We start from the raw sequence: 10,558 nt of genomic DNA, 5'->3' as shown, positions 1-10,558 counted from the left end.
TCTGGCGTTTCAAGCTTTGTCAGGGGAGATGGTTGTCCTGAAAATCAAATGGGTGCGTAAAAGCATAATATTATGAAATGTGTGAGCTGGACAAGGGGCCCTTTTACAGGGTTGAATGTAACATCAAAAATATTTTGCACCGTGCAAGGGCCACATTTTTTGGTAGAAACCATTAATTAAACTGTAAACACAACTATAATTTTTAGAAAAAAGATTTTTAAGGCATTAAAATTAATATAAAATAGATTAAATTAAAAAAGAAACAATAAAATAAAAAAGAATAATAAAAAAATTTAATAAACCAAAACATTTAATTAAAGTAAACAACAAAAGATTAAAATTGATATTTATACTAAATTTAATTTAAAATTTAAAGATAGAAAAAAATTGTATAATGAAAAAAACCAAAATTTTTCGAAAATAGAATTTATAAAGCCAAAAAAATAAAGCCTAACTTAAAAAATTAAATAAAACAGAGTAAAATAAGATTAAGCAACCATAAAATTTAGCTAAACGTCAGTAACAAAAACGCATAAAATGTAAAATAAAACAAAATAAAAAAACTAATTATATATAAAAAAAGTAAAAAATCAATATTTGTGCAAAACCAAAAATAAAAATCTATAAAAATTTTAAGAAGCATGTATGTACGAATTTTTTTTAAATATACTGTCGACAATTTGACAAAATATTGTAATTTTTCTAGAAAAAATATTAAAAAAAAACGAAGTGAAATTATGTACATTAAATTAAAAAAATAAACTATACTTTGAAGCCTTAATTTCCACCACTCACCTCAAGATAAACATCGCTGTCCGGATTGAAGGTGTCATTCACCCGCTGAAACGTGTAATTCACATGTGGTATTGAGTGCAAAATGCGCACCAATATGCTGGGTTGCTCCATTTTGTCGAATGAAATTCTATGTGCGGGTGTGTATGTATGTATATGTGTGCGTTGATGCTGCAGTTATTTCTATTGTAATTTGTTTTACACAGAAATTTCACTAGCTATTCAACATTTACTTGATTACAATTTCAATAAATTTTGCACATTCAAATAGCAGAAACTTGCACGTTTCATAAATAATGCTTATCTACTTTTAGGCGCATTATGAGAAAAAAAACCAAAATGGAGCGAAACAAGCTAAGAAATTACACTTTTTCGCTTAACTTTTGACGTCACAATAATATACGAACGCACGTACGCACTGACGCACTCACTCACTCACTTACTCACGAAATTAGAGTGACAAGAGAGTGCGCAGGCGAAGTATGGACAGTTGGAACGCATGTGGTGTATACGATATGGGTTTTTTTCTTCGTATTTGAGTGTGTGTGCGTGTGTGTTGAAAAACGTGCTACGTGCTATTGCGTTATTTATGACTTTTTTAACACAATTTATATTTTGGCTAGCATTTTTACACGCTCTCTTGCTTTATTTTTACTTGCTGCTGCTGCGGCTGCTGCTTAAATCGTAGCAGACTATTGGGCGCTAAAGCGTGTGGGTATGTGTATACACTGTTTTTTAGCTTCTTTTGTTACAAGCAATTCGTTATGTTGCAAGTTTAAGTGAATTTTTGCACATTTTTGGGCAAAAATTTTGCCTTATGGCGCAGAATTTTTCACACTACTGCGCTGAGTGCTGCACCTTTTTAGGCGATGTTGATTCAATTTCAATACATCGCTGCTTTAAATATTTTTTTAGTTCAGCACTTTTTCAACAGCTATTGCTAATATATTTAATCGCGCTCTTCACAGTTGTTTTTGCTTATTTTGCGCTTTCCACAGCTTCTAAGAAATGTAACATACTTTTAGGGGCATTACAGTATCAGCTGCTCAACTTCAGACAAAACTTTTACTGCACTAAAATATTCTCTTCTATGTGTTGCGCAAATTTTCATACCTATCTAAAGCGTAGCATACTTTAACGCGCTAGAAAATTTTCCAAATTTCTATGTTTAATGAAAATATTATTTTTTTAATATTTTCGCACTCGAATTTTTAAAAAGTCACAGCCTTCGCGTCGTCTGCTTGCCTTGCCCAAAATTTCTTCACTTTCTGTTTTACATAATACATTGCATACTTTTGGCCGTTTGCACGCATATACATATACACACACACAGTCAGCGTCTGCCCTTAGTTTAGCACACTTTTAGGCGTTAACCTGCCGTCGTTGGCTCCGCCACTCAGCTGTTTTGCATTCGCTTTGGCTTTGCTTTCACACCAAATTGCCAAATGTAGCATATTTACAGGCGCTAAACGGCGTTCGCCCCTACATACGTACTTTTGGGAGTTTTTTTTTTGGTCTTTGGGTGCACGTAAACTATTTATAGGATAAATTTAGGCGCTGCAAAGCTATTCACGTGACACACAAAATCTCGGCGCACACGAACGCACGCACCTGCGTACGTACAGCACGAATGTAAATATGTGAGGAATTTGAAGTATGTTGTCGTCAAGACTTTTTGTCGGTTTGATTTTCGTGAAAGTGTTTATGTGATGTATATATGTATGTATATTTTTTGAGCCAAGTTCCTCTGCACATACATACATGCAAATCTAACACGGTTGTTGGGGCTCAGTGAGTGTCGCAGTCAGCGTCAACGTCAACGCTGCGCACATTTTCCTAGTTTTCTCTGTTGTTGTTGTTGTTGTTCAGGTCTTCTTAGCTGCCGTTTGCGCTGCACAGCATCCTTGCTGCTAGCTAAACAACGCTTGCGATACGTTCCATACGTTCCACGCCGCGCTGTTAGCGTCACTGTGCGCTCCTTGCTACTATCGCCTACCGTCGTCACAGGGGAGGACTCACCGCCAACCGCACTGACGCTTTCGCCGTCTCCACCTCGTACGCGCGCACTCGTTTCTTGTTTCTGTGCTAAATTTTCACTTTCGTTTTCACACCCAAAAATTTTTTTTCCTTGCGACGTCGCCAACAACGCTTAGCGCAGCCAGTTATTTGCGTTCTGCATAGATTTTTTCATTGCGTTCAACTTTTTCGTTCACAAATTTCCAATTCACTTTAAATTTTGATAATTTCTTTCTTTTTGCAAACACTTTATAAAGTAATGATTTTTTTTCGCGTCACATCGTTCGAAATTTTCATCCGCTTTTATGTTCGTTGGACAGCTACCTACGCTGTGCTGCTCACTTCTGTCTATGACTGGTAGTTTGCCAGGCTTGTCAGGCAGCAGAAGTCAGCAGTAGCGAGCCTTGCTGCAGTTGCGCTCACTCTATCCTCTCTTAAAAAATACTGGCACTCTCTCACTTATTTTTCTACCACTTGCTGTCAAATTAGTGCGCTCTAATTCACCACACAGCCACACAGGTCCTCTGCTGTCGTGGCTTAGCATTTGACTTGCAATCACTCAGCCCGTTCAGTGTCCTGCGGTCTGCTGATAACCATTTTCACAATCTTGCAAAGTTTTCGTTTTTCCTTTTGTTTACCTTTCGTAATTCAATTTGACATCTGGTATGTTGAAATGTTGCCTAATTGGCAGCTTACGAACTGCTGAGCATGGTGAGTATAGTACAAAGGGTGTTGCCAGCGGAGTTTGAAGTTATTTTTCATGAATTGGAGGCACTGTAAAAGAAAGAAATTTAATTTATAAGATATCATGGCAAAATGCATACTATATTGATGATTTGGTTTGGACGAAGCGGACGCCATAGCGATTATAAGAAATAGTTTTAAATATTGATGTATAAATATTACTAAACAATGGAAAAATTGTTTTCGTCACCTGAGACGATAATCGTTAGACTAAAAACTTTTTCATCTTCCCCTAATAATTATATGCGACTTTTATTTTTTCGTCTCGCGGGACGTTTATTTTAAGACGGAAATGATTTACGTATTTTCATAATAATTATATGGGAGTTTTATTGAAATGAGACTTCTTAATTGAGTTCGGAGATTTAACGAGTAATATTTAACACCACGATTGTTTAGTCATCAAATCTGTTTCGGTCACTCGATTTTCGAGTGTCAAATTGAAGGGCTTTACTTTAACGTAGTTTTAGTTTTCTGACAAGTGTTGCCAGATGTTAGAAACTCAAATTCAAATAATCGAGCTCTGAGTCATTTGCGCTTAATTTCGTGAAATCGGCTTTACATGTACCAATAGTATTAAGAGAAAATGTGGGACGTAAATCATTTTCGTCTTGACGAGAAAAATAAAAGTCCCATATAATTATTATGAAGAGACGCAAATCATTTCCGTCTTGAAATAAACGTCCCGAGAGACGAGAAAATTAAAAGTCCCATATAATTGTTATAAGAAGACGAAAATAATTTCCAACTGAAAACAATCGTCCCGCGTGACGAAAAAGATATTTCTCGTAAATAATTATTATACAAAGACGAAAAATAATTTCCTTTAATAATATTATTTTGGGTCTCTGGGACGAAGCAATTCATACATTAAAAAAATAAAAACCACACAAACAATTAAAGTTTTGAATGTACATACATACATAGGTATACTCACAAAGTAAAAATTAATGTATCTTTTGTCCTAGTAAGTACTGATAGAAGAACAGGTAGCGGTCATTGCAGCATACATACTTGACCAAATATTTAATATTTTTTTTTTGATTAGGACACTTTTGCAGTAAATGTGCGATATGTATTTATTATGCGTGTATGTATGTACACATTTTTATTTTAATTCTTCAATAGTTATTGAAAGCAAAATTCTAACGAGATTTTGAAAATTTTGTTCATGGATTCTTATCATTTAAATAGTCATACTTATGTATGCATGTATATACCGTAGACTGGTTCAATAAAATGGACTATCCTTTTTTTTCAAACTCCTGTGTGACATAATTTCGGGACAGGGAAATAAGACAACTGTCAATAGCGCAGCGCTTAATATTAAGATCTATAGGTGGCGCATCGCGAATTTCTATTTTCCATATAAATTTCATTACTCGATAAGAATGATAAATTTTTGCAGGAAATTAAAGGCTTTAAAAAACTCTCTTATGATTTTTCCATAAGCCCACTCATCCAAAAGTTACTCAAGATTAAAGTAAGTATTTCCCAGAGGATTTCGAAGAAAAGATACGTCGATTTTTTGAACCAGTCTAATTTACATACAAATTTATTTTTCCAAGCGCATATCTAGAAAAAGCATACATCCATACATATGTATGACTACATTTCTATGTTAGTCATTTATGTATTTACAATGCGATATGAGCTCATGGCTTCGTCATTTGTTTATTTACATATTTCTAATATGATTACTTGTAAGTGATATTACGTTCATAGAAATATTGAATCCAGTATATAAGCTAAAGAAATATGAACGATGTTTGTAGTCAAATATTTAAGTATGCGTTTTTTGTAAAAATTCGCGTTTCTTGTAAATAAGGAAAAAAAACAACGTGAAATATGAGCTTTAACAGTTAATTTGATTATTTTCAAGAAAGAAAATGTTTTTTTTTTAGATTTCATTATTTGCAATTAGATACACACCTATGTACATGAATATACAGTGACTCAGACAAATGACCACGTGTTAATTTTCTTCAAATGTTCGTATGTTTTTCGAGATAATTTTTTATTTTTTTGTTATTTTTATATAAAGATATCGTCTAAGCCGTGTAAACCACAGTTTCAAACTTTATACTAAATTTAGGAAAATTCAACTAATTTTCATAAAAACTTCAACTTTTTATTTTGAATTTTTCGAAAATTTTTGGGTATGCAGTTTTTTGGCCCACACAATTTTAGACCAATGAGTGGCAAGTTTTAAACGGTTAAAAAGTCGCGTTGATTTTTGACAACTTTTTTTGTTGACGGATTTTCGCACTTTTTTCATATAAGTATGAATTTCTTATGAACTAAAACGCGGGATACCGTCAGCACCAAAATTTCAAAATACCAACGCAAGTTTTTGTAAATTGCGCTTGTTATATTAAAAAACCCGAAATAGTAGCCTCCAAAAAAAAATTCTCTAAAATCAACGCGAAGCTTGCACTTCATTAGACTAAAATTGTATGGGCCCTAAAATTGCATACCCAAAAATTTTCTAAAAATTCAGAATAAAAAAATGAAATTTTGATGAAAATTTGTTGAATTTTCCTAAATTTTGTATAAAGTTTGAAATTGTGATATACTCGGTTTTGGTTAAAGCTTAGACGATATTTTTATGTAAAAAATAGCAAAAAAAATTTATCCTGAAAAACATTACGAATATTTGAAGAAAATCAACACGTGGTCATTTGTTTGAGTCACTGTAAGTACATACAGTGGCATGTATGAAAGTATATGCAATATTTCAATACTTATGATGTGCTAATAAGCTTATTTAGAATAGTTAAGAAAGAAAAATTCGACAGAAAAAGTTGAAGGTGAATAACAAAAGCATAAAAACACCTCACTCATATATGAATGTACATTTGACCCGCAGCAATTTGCAAGCAAAAAAAAGTTCGCCGTACACCTTCGAGTGTAAAGTATTTTTGCAGGCAATTTCGAAATTTTTTTTTTGACGTATTCTATATATATTTTTCGGTGACACCTACATAAGTATATTCGGCAATGCAATTTTTTTTAAATATTTTTATTGGTATAATCGAAATATTTCCTTAGCAAAATTTTAATAAATTTCGGCGAGCATTAATTTAGTGACATTAGGGCGGTACGCTGGGGTGATAAAAATTGAGATCAGGTACTTGAGATGAATGAACTTTGGAACACAAAAACAAAAAATTCTCCTCGAGACAAAAACATTCAAAAATATGCATGTATATGTATACTACTGTAAAAGACGACTATATATGCTGAAGATATGACAAAAACTGTAAAAAGGTCAACTTTTTTTTGAAATTGCCTTGTAAAAATACTTTGGATACGATAGTGTACGGTGAATTTTTTTCTGTTACGTTCCAATGTACAATATTCATCGTCGTAAAAATATGTACATAAATATGTTTATATTACAAACAATTTTTAGTGATAAACAATTAAAAATCGAAAGCGAGGACATTACTGACTGCAAAAGCCACAGAAAATTACTCGCAAAAAAAATTATAGCGGGAATAATAATGGTGTATGGAAATGGAACACCACATACTACTGATTAAAAGCAACTGGGACGAAGAAAGGCGTAGAGCTGTATTTAAATACGTTGCAGCGGTTTTTTAATCTTTCAGCCACCGACTCACAGTGGTTCAAAAGTGGCATTTTGTGTTCACAATTCACTGGAGCCTTAATTTTTCTTTCAATTGAATTTTTTTAATGAAAGCTAATTAAAAATTTGCAGGACACCAATTCATCCAATTTTTTTTTTTTAATTTTTGTTGGATTGTATTATAAGAAAAATCTGAAATGCTATAGAAAAAATTTTCACTAAAATGAATTTTTTTTTTGAGTTTCTGAAAAAAAGTTGGGTATTCAGTAAAAAGTGCAATTTATAAGTGGCTAAGAGGTCGCGTTGGTTTTGGATAAGTTTTTTCGCTTACATTTCGAGCACAACTGCGTGCCAAATGGGACATAAGAGGGTTTGTCATATTATTAAAAACCAACGCGAACTCTCAGCCACTTGCAACTTGCACTTTATTATACTAAAATTTAATGATCTATACAACTGCATACCCCAACAATTTTTTTAAAACCAAAAAGAAAATATTTATTTTGGTCAACATAACATTTAAAATTTGTTTGGGTAAAATTTTTGTCGTTTTGGCGGAACCCCACATTTGTTTTCAATTAGTTTTTATTGTGTAGCATTTATTAACTGGAATAGGAGAAACGATTTTCTTCAAAATTGCAACTTTTTCTGTACTTTGCACTAAAAAATTTAATACAAACAAACAGAAATTCAAAATTCGGGCTCAACTAGTCTCTTTAAAATTTTATTAGCTTTCATTAAAAAAAATTAATTAATTAAAAAACCAATTAAGTGAAAAATGAAGGTTTCAGTAAATTGTGAACACAGAATGCCAATTTTGAACCACTGTGCGACTGCTCTTGAACTGCGACAACATCTCACAAACAGTATATCTTTATTTTATTAAATGCCACCAAAAAAAATTTTAGTATACACAAGTATGTAGTAGTGAGCTTGCTGCCGCTGTGAGAGATTTCGATAATGCTTTTGTTCAACTCAAAAAGCTGGTAGCTAATAATAGGGTTACCAAAAATGACTGATCGCCTAATAGAAAAGTCGAATGCCAAAATTTAGGCCATTGTCTTGGTATTTTGTTGTTGCTTGCAAAGCAACTTTGGTACTTACACTTTTTGCTAAGTGTTTGGCCGAGCTTCTCCTCCAATTTGCCGTGTGCGTCTTGATATTGTTACACAAATGGAAGGAACTACAGTTTTACGCCGCCTCCGAACGGCAAGTGGATTTTATGAAATTTTTTTTTTTTAACGCAGACATACACTCGGAGGTTTGTCATAGCCTGCCGAGGCGCGACAGCCTTTTTGAAATTTTTTTTTTGAATGTTTCTTTGACATTGATCGATACCTGGGCCTATGGAGTGGTATTACCCAACTCTAACCAAGCAGCTACAGCGGCCTTTTATAGGTAAATCAAGGTCACGTAAAAAATGTGATTAAAAAAATACTAATTAAACTCATGGCGCCTTCCTAATTTGTGAATGCGTATAAAATTATTGACTAGCAGAAAAAAAATAACTGAAATCTTTACATATGTATATATGTAAGCACATTAGGGTGCGTCTTACTTTTCAACTTGGACCCACAAAGCAAGACNTGCCAAATGGGACATAAGAGGGTTTGTCATATTATTAAAAACCAACGCGAACTCTCAGCCACTTGCAACTTGCACTTTATTATACTAAAATTTAATGATCTATACAACTGCATACCCCAACAATTTTTTTAAAACCAAAAAGAAAATATTTATTTTGGTCAACATAACATTTAAAATTTGTTTGGGTAAAATTTTTGTCGTTTTGGCGGAACCCCACATTTGTTTTCAATTAGTTTTTATTGTGTAGCATTTATTAACTGGAATAGGAGAAACGATTTTCTTCAAAATTGCAACTTTTTCTGTACTTTGCACTAAAAAATTTAATACAAACAAACAGAAATTCAAAATTCGGGCTCAACTAGTCTCTTTAAAATTTTATTAGCTTTCATTAAAAAAAATTAATTAATTAAAAAACCAATTAAGTGAAAAATGAAGGTTTCAGTAAATTGTGAACACAGAATGCCAATTTTGAACCACTGTGCGACTGCTCTTGAACTGCGACAACATCTCACAAACAGTATATCTTTATTTTATTAAATGCCACCAAAAAAATTTTAGTATACACAAGTATGTAGTAGTGAGCTTGCTGCCGCTGTGAGAGATTTCGATAATGCTTTTGTTCAACTCAAAAAGCTGGTAGCTAATAATAGGGTTACCAAAAATGACTGATCGCCTAATAGAAAAGTCGAATGCCAAAATTTAGGCAATTGTCTTGGTATTTTGTTGTTGCAAAGTAACTTTGGTGCTTACACTTTTTGCTAAGTGTTTGGCCGAGCTTCTCCTCCAATTTGCCGTGTGCGTCTTGATGTTGTTACACAAATGGAAGGAACTACAGTTATACGCCGGCTCCGAACGGCAAGTGGATTTTATGAAATTTTTTTTTTAACGCAGACATACACTCGGAGGTTTGTCATAGCCTGCCGAGGGGTGACAGCCTTTTTGAAATTTTTTTTTGTAATGTTTCTTTGACATTGATCGATACCTGGGCCTATGGAGTGGTATTACCCAACTCTAACCAAGCAGCTACAGCGGCCTTTTATAGGTAAATCAAGGTCACGTAAAAAATGTGATTAAAAAAATACTAATTAAACTCATGGCGCCTTCCTAATTTGTGAATGCGTATAAAATTATTGACTAGCAGAAAAAAAATAACTGAAATCTTTACATATGTATATATGTAAGCACATTAGGGTGCGTCTTACTTTTCAACTTGGACCCACAAAGCAAGACTCGCGCTTGATAGGTTCCTTTGGTCATAAAAATGTGGTTGGTATGCGAAAAATTTTCGAAATCGGGTAATGGCTCTATAACTTCCAAGCCTAACGATATATGAAAATCTCGTTCTTTTACTTTCTTTTCGTGAATTATATGTAGGTTCCTTTTCCTATTTTATTGGAAATTTAAGAATTAGCGTATATAACTTTAAAGCTCTTGAGGCTGATGCTTCCCTTGTCCAATTTTGAATGCCCATACTGTTTTTTACAATAAATTGGCTGATCGCCGCTGTGGTGTAGTGGTAAGCAGTGCGCGCTTCCACTCATCAGCACCTGGGTTCAAGCCTTGCTCAAAGCAACATCGCAAAAAAAATTTAGAAAAAGGTTTTTTCTTAACAGCGGTCGTCCCTCGGCAGGCAATGGCAAACCTCCGAGTGTATTTCTGCCATGAAAAACAGCTTCTCATAAAAATGCAATCGCCGTTCGGAGTCGGCGTAAAACTGTAGGTCCCTCCGCTTTGTGTGACAACATCAAGGCGCACGCCACAAATCGGAGGAGAAGCTCGGCCAAACACTAACATATGTGTAAGCGCCAATCTATTATTATTATTATT

General features: G+C 33.7%; 1 long non-coding RNA gene across 1 annotated transcript in view; it reads right to left on the bottom strand.

The window, feature by feature from the left end:
- Window positions 1-1,960: 1,960 nt before the first annotated feature.
- LOC108372185 (uncharacterized) overlaps window positions 1,961-10,558 on the bottom strand; it is a 15,618-nt gene continuing 7,020 nt past the window's right edge. Inside the window, exon 2 of the long non-coding RNA XR_001848820.1 lies at window positions 1,961-3,582. This is a non-coding gene — a long non-coding RNA (uncharacterized LOC108372185). The remainder of the gene's footprint in view (window positions 3,583-10,558) is intronic.

This window comes from Rhagoletis zephyria, unplaced genomic scaffold, assembly GCF_001687245.7.
Source record: "Rhagoletis zephyria isolate East Lansing unplaced genomic scaffold, Rhagoletis_zephyria_1.1 Rzeph_scaffold_05512, whole genome shotgun sequence".
Lineage (NCBI taxonomy): Eukaryota > Metazoa > Arthropoda > Insecta > Diptera > Tephritidae > Rhagoletis > Rhagoletis zephyria.
Note: the sequence above shows the minus strand (reverse complement) of the source record. Positions and strands in the feature narration are given on the sequence as shown.